This window comes from Euprymna scolopes, chromosome 28 (genome assembly GCF_053919585.1).
Source record: "Euprymna scolopes isolate OS-2025 chromosome 28, ASM5391958v1, whole genome shotgun sequence".
In the NCBI taxonomy this organism is placed as follows: Eukaryota; Metazoa; Mollusca; class Cephalopoda; order Sepiida; family Sepiolidae; genus Euprymna; species Euprymna scolopes.
The window spans coordinates 101,883,030-101,893,029 of NC_136509.1; positions in this window are offsets into that span (position 1 = coordinate 101,883,030).

Consider the following 10,000-nt stretch of genomic DNA (forward strand, 5'->3'; position numbering starts at 1 on the left):
ATTATTTTTTTAATCAAAAATTCACAGACAGTAATTCCTCAAGCAATTACAGTACAAAAACAACATAGTTTTATATTTAAAAAAGTTATTAAATTTAACACCTCTCGCCCCCCCCCCCCTGGGCTGCCTACTGTTGCTTTGATGCCCACCTCCGCTACTATCACTTTTATAAACATTGCTCTCCACCCGGGCTGAACTATTGTTTTGATTCGCTCTCCCCCACCTCTCGGCACCCGGGCAACGCCCTGTACCTCCGCTATTATATATATATATATATATATATATATATATATATATATATATATATACTAGCTAACGCCTGACGTTGCCCGGTCGTACAATAAGCTAAAAAATAATAATTTAATTTATGCAGATTGCGTATGTATTATTATAGAATCAATCCTCTATTGATTATTATATATTACGAGGAATAATTTGCCGGGTAGACTAATTCGCAAAAAAAAAAAAAAAAAAAAAAAAGCAATAATTACTTAAAAATAATGATGATAATATCATTCATTAAATTCCGTCTGTGTTTGTTTACGATATCATGTCAGCTGATAATGAATGCCCTGGAAAAGTCACGCCCGATTAATGTTTAGTTTGAAAATATGCAAACATGAGAACAGAAATGATTTGCGGCGATTTCAAATGGTGCTCATTCTTTTCTCATATATTGAACTCATTCAAAGAAAAATGGTGAGGTACACCACCCAGTCTTTAATAACAAGGGAACATTCAATCCGTAGTCGAATGCCCTACCACTCAGCTATATCTTTATATAATAAGTCTGTTTGTTTGATTTTTACAGGTGAAATGATTTGCTGACATTTTATTATCTTCCTTGCCGGTGTAACGTAAAATATTCACCCGTAAAAATTATTTTTCTTTTATCTAGAAAAGAGAAAAGCTATTTTTAGATAGGGTTTTGTTTTTTGATTTTCGACTTGTATCGGGTGAATTTCCGTAAAAAAACATATCTAAGAACACTAGTACACAAATGCTAAAAAATAGCGGCAGGCGTTCTTTTACACTTGGACAGTTATAAAATTATTTTTTTTAAACTTTTATATGCATATTAACGAGCTCAAACGGTAGTGAATATGGCTGAAGAGCAATGCAATTTGGTTTCGATTCTATCTGATGGTACCCAATTTATATTTTTTTAATCTTGAAATCAGAAATATATGGTGAGCATAATATAATAATCAACAGAGGATTGACTCTATAATAATAAATACAAAACTAGCATTAATTAAAATATTATATTTAAGCGTATTTTATGATCGGTAAAATTCAGTTGGCTTTATAGTACGTATGAACGTACATATCTATATCAAGCTCTCTCTCTTTCTCTCTCTCCCTCTCTCTCTATATATATATATTCATATATTAGACATTAAGAGGATATATATATATATATATATATATATATATATATATATATATATATATATATTAAAGTTTGTTTTTGAAATGCCGTTACTTTCAATGTATACCGTTTTCGTTTAACGGGTCTAGATTGTTATTTTAAAATCATTCACCGTTAATTTTGAGTTAAGCTCAATATATCTATTTAATATGTGCTGAGCATATACAGTGCAAAATTTTGTTGAAAATTCAAAGACTCACGTTTTCTTTTTATAGCCTTCGTTTATTTCCTGGATTTTTTCATTACAACTGTTTCATTAATGAGTTGGCAAATTTACGATTTATGTTTCCGTAAAAATATCCTGTCCCCACCAACTTCTTCAGATGTTTATCCATTAAATTTTTACAACAAATGGTATATTTTTAACATGCTGGACATCGTATTTGGGTAAAAAGATTTCCACAGCCATTCTTCCTCACTTCTTCCATCTTTTGGTGTTATGTAAAGATAGTTTTCCGTTTTAGCCGGTACTTTCGTATTTTATTTTTTTATTTATTAATTATTTATTTTTGTTTTAATTTTCCCTGTTTTTCCTATTTGTTTTTCTTTCCAATTATCATATAATTTTATATAATTTTATTCCTATATTTATGCGTGTTTATTTTAATATTGTTTTTTTGTTTTTGCTTAGTGTTTGAATTCGTATTATATTACCCGATGCAGGGAGGTCACTCTCGTGGTATCATTTTTTATCTAGGATTACCTCGCTTGCATTTCTTTTCCTAATCTGCTCTAGTGCGTGACATTAAATATTTGTTTCTGTGCAAACACCCGTGGATTACATCTAGTCTTTTGCTTAATAATTTTTCTTCTGATATTAGTATATGGTAAGATTCTAATATACATAGGTTGCATCTTTTCGATTTGCTAGGTTTATATTTTTCCCCTTATCAATCATTGACCATCTTAATTTATATTCAGTTTTATTTTACTTTAATTCCTTAATCTATACAGCTAAGGTTGTTGAGTTTTTCGTTGTTTATTTATCCGGTTGTAATAGCGAAAACAACTGGCAATGGCAATGGTCCTGTTGTCATAACTCGGATCGATAGAGAGCCGGAGTTCTGCAGCGGCGGATTTCGAATCTCACTCGTTGAACATTCTGTCACTTTCAGACATGATAGAAGACTCTTATCGCTCTTGGGATTTTTACACAACTAAAAAGCAAGTAGATGATGCGCAATAAAAGAAAGAAAGCCGGTTTTCATTAAATGGAAATAGAATCATTTCGTCTTTTCGATGTTGGTAATTTTATCGTTCACTCTTTATATATATATATATATATATATATATATATATATATATATATATATATATATATATATATATTATATTTTCATTTAATGATTTTAAACTCATTCCATTTGGGATTTTTTCCAAGGAATTCTGCCTTTTGGATCATTTTGGACCATTTGGAACTTACCTGTTCGATTGGAAGTTTTTAATTCGACCGTGTTTGGATTTTACCATTCTTGTATTTTTTACCCTTCACCGGACTATCCATTCATGTGAAATCTTTTTATCATTTTTTCTTTTACCTCCTATTCCCCTTACCTCACTCTTTTTTTTTTATCTAATTAAGATCTATGACTTACTTGTGGTTTCATTAAATACTTTTACATGCAAAATCCGATCCCTCATTTTGATAATTCCTGCGCTCTGATGAGAAGGAGAGTATTTCTTCGAAACTCCGCGGATTAAGGACTATCCACTTATCTTGTGCTTCCTTTTTTAAAATTAACTATGTTTTTAATTCTTTTTCAAGATGTTTCTTAACATGTTTTATTTGTTCATATATATATATATATATACATATATATATATATATATGTATGTATATATATATGTGGGGGGGGGCATATACATAATGTGAGCGAAGGTTAGCAGAAATAGCGAGACCGAAATAAATAAAGTGAGAAATCGAGACCGAGAGAATAGTGATAGGAAGAGCGAGATATCGAGGAAGTGTATATGTGTGTAAGGGAGAAAGAAACAGAGAGGCAGATAGACAGAGAGACAGAGAGAGGGAGATTGAGAAAAAGAGAGAAAGAGACAGCGAGAGAGATAATGGTAGCTGTGACAAATGGGGAAAGGTTGCTTGTACTAGCAGGTCGAGGGAGGGGGGTTATTGGAGGCGCATCGAAGTGGTTTGTGGTTACAATGAAAAACGGCGTGCGCCCGGCAAAGCTCTGGAGGTATTTTTGATTGACGTGCTCGGCCATGGTTTAATGGAGAGTAAGGAGTGGAGAGTTAGGCGTGGAGAGCAAGGATGGCGGAAATCGATAGAGAAAAGAGAATCGTTCGCAAAACGACAAAGATAAACACACAGATAGAATAAATGTAAACAGAGAGCAGCGATTGGTGTTTTATGTTATATATATATATATATATATATATATATATATATATATAGTAAGTTATGAAAATATACACGCAACACACACAACCAACACACACACATATTTATATACACCATATATATAAACACACACACACACACATATATATATACATATATATATATATAAACACGCATATATATATGTACATATATAGTAAGTTATAAAAAGATATATGGCAACTAAGCTACGAAGAATATTTCGCGTTTCATGCTCGTGGGAAGTCGTAAGCCTTATTCTGTGTAGCTTAGTTGCCATATATATTTCATAACATACTGCCTAGGTCTACCTATGTATCGAGCACTGTTGAAGTAAATACTGAAAATTTACACATTAAAATTATATTTTTGTATATTAATTTATGTGATTAAATGAAGTAATCATTATATATCTATATATTATTAAATAGATTTTAATCCGTTTTCATTCGAAAAAACGATTGCTAAGGGGTTAAAATTTAAAAAAAATTGGTACGTAGGGGGGTCATCGGATGACAACAGCATATGCTTTTCCTTGGTTTGATTCTCAGGTTTATATCCATTGATATCTTACATGTTTTTATGTAGGGTGATTTGGTTCTCGGTTTATACGTACTCGAGAGTCAAAACAATGAAAAGAATATGCTGTTGTCATAGCTTTAATGATTACTTATGTTAAGAATAAGTAGATTGAAAACACCTCTTAAAGAATGTGCCACGCTTGTCTAATGGTTATCGAACTTTAGGTTTTGGTTTCCATATCAGCTCGAGTATATTTTTCCCTTTTTTACTTACAAGACTGAAAGGTTAAAAAAAAACAACATAATACTCGCATGCCCATATATCAATATCTCTAATCATTACAATATAATATTCATGTGTATTTTACGACCGCGCTACGCCGGACGGCCTGCTAGTACACACACACACACACACACACACACACACACACACACATATATATATATATATATATATATATATATAGTCTGTTCATTGTACAAACATTATTGGTTACTTATTTGCATAAAGCATTGAATTTCATTTGATACAACTCGTATATATGTATAAATTCGCTGTTATTTTGAAATATTTTTAGATTAAAGGTTTTAAAATAATATGAAATTAAAGTCCATATAAATATTAGTATCAATACATATAACAAAAATAATGCATATTCATAGCAATCAGATAAAAAAACAACTCAATATACGAGATAGAGCAATAATATAAATTAAAATGTTAACAAAAATTCAGTAAATTAAAAAATTACGACAAATTTATTATTAGAAAAAGATAAAAAAATATAACATTTTTTTCCTTAATTCATGGATTTTCAAAACATGGAGCATCTCATCAGAGGAATATGTTTTTTAGCAAAATAATATTTATTTTGAACACTTCAGGGTTCTTTATTTTTTCGATTCTTCTGGATATCTTTTCTATTTGCCGAGCGATCTTATTGTTATTTATTTAACGTCTTTTCTTTAACCCATGAATTTTCAATAAATAGTTCATCTCATCAGACGAACTGTTTTTAGCAAAATAAAATTCATAGGCAGTCATCAATTTTGTTATTTAGCACATGGATTGGAAAACTAAAAAACTATATTTTTGAATTCATCCTGTCCTTAACAGAGGAAAAGGAACTCATCAATTTTAAAAGAAAATAAAGGAATATGGACATGATTACAAATTCCGAAAATCAGAGAAGTTGCAATTGTGTTTTCAGGAACATTTTAAAACGCTTAAAGAAATAAACGGTAAATCGATCAACATCTTGAAACGTTGATTATAGTGGTATTTTATTTGTATATGCTCTGTAGTTATATCAAGCTTAATAAATTAAGGGATTGATATAAAAATGGAGAAATTTATTTGAATAAGTATACTTTCCCATAAACAATATATATATATATATATATATATATATATATATATATATATATATATATATATATATATATATATATATATACTAGCATGACGCTCGGCATTGCCCGGTCGTAAAATTCGCTTAAATATGACATTTTTATTAATTCAGATTTCGTATTTATTATTTTACTAGTAGGGTGCCCGGCATTGCCTGGCATTGTCAGGTCGTAAATACGCTTAAATATGATAGTTTTAAAGCAGATTTAGTATTTATTATTATATTTTATTGGACCCAGTATATAGTAATAATTTAAAAAAGTTTTTTTTTTTAAAGATGACTCGTGCGCCACCACCGAGAATCGAATCCTTAGCTTAAGATTTACTTTTTCCTTTGATGTTAATGCCTGAGCTAGAAAAGACATGTTCGCTGCAAGTTTAAAAATTAAAGCATGAACCAATGATCATCCCATAAGAAAACTGAAAATAAAAAACTGATGAGGAAATAAATTAAAATGAATGCAGGTATACCAGATCTTTCACAGATGGGGGCAATCCCACGACCCATATATAAAAAAGATCTTCATGCCATGGCATTTCAAAGCTAAATCCCTCTCACCAAAAGAGGAGAAAAGCTGGCATTAGACAAATATAAATATATACCACTAATATATATATATGCACACACACACACACACACACACACACACACACACACACACACACACGTATATATATATATATATATATATATATATGTGTGTGTGTGCGTGTGTGTGAGTTATGACGATTAGTCAGAATCGGAAAAATCGAATGCAGTATTGGAATCAGTATGGGAATAGGAAAACAAAAAACGATTCCTTTCATTATCTTTTCTTATTTAATTTGGTTTAACAATATATATATATATATATATATATATATATATATATATATATATATAATTTAAAAGAGATTAGAACAATAGTCTAAAGAGCAGAGTGTATTTTAATGTAATAGTGAAATTACTAGTTTAATTAAAATACAGGAAAGAAAAAGTGCTCGTTGTAATTTAGATATATAATCACATTACTATATATATATTGTAATTTAGATATATAATCACATTACTATATATATATATATATATATGTATATATATATATATATATATATATATATATATATATATATATATAATGCACTTAGGATTCCCGAAAGGATGAATAATACTAGTGTCTGTAGGTATATAATACTTATTTATAGTAAAGAATTATGTCAGTCCCATTTAAGAAACTCGTTTCTTATCGGTGAACACTTTCAGTTGAAATAAAAGTCGGTCAATTTAGCTCTTATGTGCAGATCATCATATAATGATTAGATCACTCTGACAGACGTTAAAAACATTTAAAAAAAATAAATGTGTAAATTTCAACAGTATTTCTCGGTGTTAACGGTGACCGAATCGATTAGGTCCTTGCTAATGAAGGTAGGGATAGCTTCTGTTTCCGGGTTCGAATCTATCGACCGGTGTTAATCATGACACCCTGCACTGATGATTCCCGAAAGGATTAAACACTAGTGTCTGTAAGTATTTAATAATTATTATAGTAAATATATATATATATATATATATATATATATATATATATATATATATATATATATATATATCGAACAAGGAGACGGATTAAATCACAGATTAATTAATCTTTTGTATCACCTTACAATGATGCCATTTTCTATGTTCCTTTAAAAATATGTTTTAATTAATTTTCAATGTAATATTGTTTAATTACATTTTATTCATTTAAGAGATATTTCTTGGTTCTATTGTACCAAGTAAATGTTTCTTCTGTAGAGATGAGCCTTACATCGAAAATGCATGGATTAAGGAAACAACTTTAAATATCGTGTATTGTTTGTTCAAATAATACATTTTTGCTTTGAAAATTCTATATTTTACTGCAAAACATTTGAATATAAAACCGATATATATATATATATATATATATATATATATATATATATATATATATATATATAGTGGAGATGGTAATTAGTAAAAACTGAAGAAAGTGCTCAATACTGTTTTAGAGCAAATATGCGTTTTATTTTTTTCTGTAAAAGTCTGAGGACGCTACAGACGGCAAAAAAAAAAACAATGGCCGTGTAGCCGAAACAATAATGTAACTTTACACAAAGATACGGTAATAAAAAATAAAACGTATATATATATATATATATATATATATATGTATATATATATATATATATATATATATATATATATATATATAAATGGAAATGTATAAAAAGGAATACGAAAAGTATAAAAGCTTATAACTTTTCTTTATTCGTTTTCAATTGGTGACGTGCAGGAACACAAAATAATATTATGAAAAGAAATTAAAAAATTAAAATTTTTTTACAAGTACATAATTTTCGATCGATCCTTTGGTCTTCATCGGTGTAGTGAAAGTATGCATATATATATATATATATATATATATATATATATATATATAGATATATATATATATATAGAGAGAGAGAGAGAGAGAGAGAGAGGTAGATAGATAGATAGATAGATATAGATATAGATATAGATATAGATATATCTATAATGGTTGTATTGATTGATTTTCCTAGATGTTACTCCAATGAAACCCGCGTGATTATTAAAGAGTGCTCAATGGAGGGCAGAGCTGGTATATTGTCTGTTTATTATACAAACATTATTGGTTACATACCTGCATACATGTTTCAGCTGAAATAAAAGTTTTAATATCGCCCCTTTTTTTAATCAGTTGTGGTTACTTTGAATTGAGATTCCACTGAAACATGTATGCTCATATGTAACCAATAATGATTGTATAATAAACAGATTATATATATATGCATATCTATGTATATATGTAAATATATATATATATATATATATATATATATATATATGCGCGTGTGTGTGTGTGGGTGTGTCTGTGTGTGTGGATAGAAGTATTAGAATCGATTTGAACAAGATTAGGAAGTGCAGAAGCGTGTTCCAGTTCCTTGTGGAGGATTTATGACCGTCTCGCCTGGCAAGCCAAGGTCCACAGAGAAAAGATCCAGTTACGCCTGTGTAAACAGGCCGATATCAAGAGTAATTTAGTAGTTGTTTCTGGTCGGGGCGCATGGGTGGTGGGGACAGGTAGGGCGGGACTGGCTTTACGAATCGTATAAATCCGCGCCATGGCCCTCTTGAGCGTGAGGAATCACCGCCATTAGTTCGAGCAAGACACGGCGTGGCCGTAGAGAGAAGAAGATAGCGCGCGTATACACACCGGCGAATAGGGGGCTCAGCTGAGCGTGAAATTTGCTACGTCGGTAAGCGGCCCATCAAGATGTCATAACAGCGACCACTTGACAAATTCACTGCTCACTTTTATCGATGGAACCAAATAGGAACTTGGAATCATTGAACTGGGGCGGTGTATCGCGTTCTCCGAGGAGGAGGAAGTAGTGAGGGGAATGAGAGGAGCGGAGGAAGGTTAGGCGGATGAGGGTTAGTCGGTGGTTTCCTTGGGTAGAGGCGTGGATAGTAAAAGAGAGGGATAGGTATGGATAAAGAGAGAGAGGGAGGCAGAGATAGTAAGAGCGATTGAGGGAGAAAAAGGAAGACAAAACTGTCAAAAGTGATCGCACGTGGAAGGTGAGGTGTGAACTGGAGGAGAAAAGAGAAAAGATGAAGATGGAAAAGGGCAGACGATTAGTCTGCGTTTCCCTGAAAGAGGCGTGGAAAGAGAGAGAATGAAGAGAAACAGGAATAGATATATAGATAGAGAAAAAAGAAAAAGATAGAAGGTAAAAAGAAAAGACGAAAACAAGCGTGAAATGCGCGCTGGTGGAGAAGGAGAGAGAAAGTGACACAATAGAAAGATAAAATCTATATATATATACATATATATATATATATATATATATATATATATATATATATAGAGAGAGAGAGAGAGAGAGAGAGAGAGAGAGCGAGAGAGCGGGGAGAGTGGGGTAAAAGTATCCCAAATAGTTTGGCACAATGGCATAGGGTTCGCGTTGGCGGAAAAGGGGGAGAGAAGAATAAAAGAAGGTGAATGGTAGATAGATAGATAGATAGATAGATAGATAGAAAGATAGATAGATAAGAGAGAGAGAAGGATATAGAGTGGAGAAAAGAAAAAAAAAAGCTGATAAAAAATGATAGCACGAGGAGCATAGATTGCACAGAAAAAGGGAGAAAGTGGGAGAGGGGGGTTGCTGAGAGATAGATAGATAGATAGATAGATAGATAGATAGATAGATAGAGAAAGGGAAGA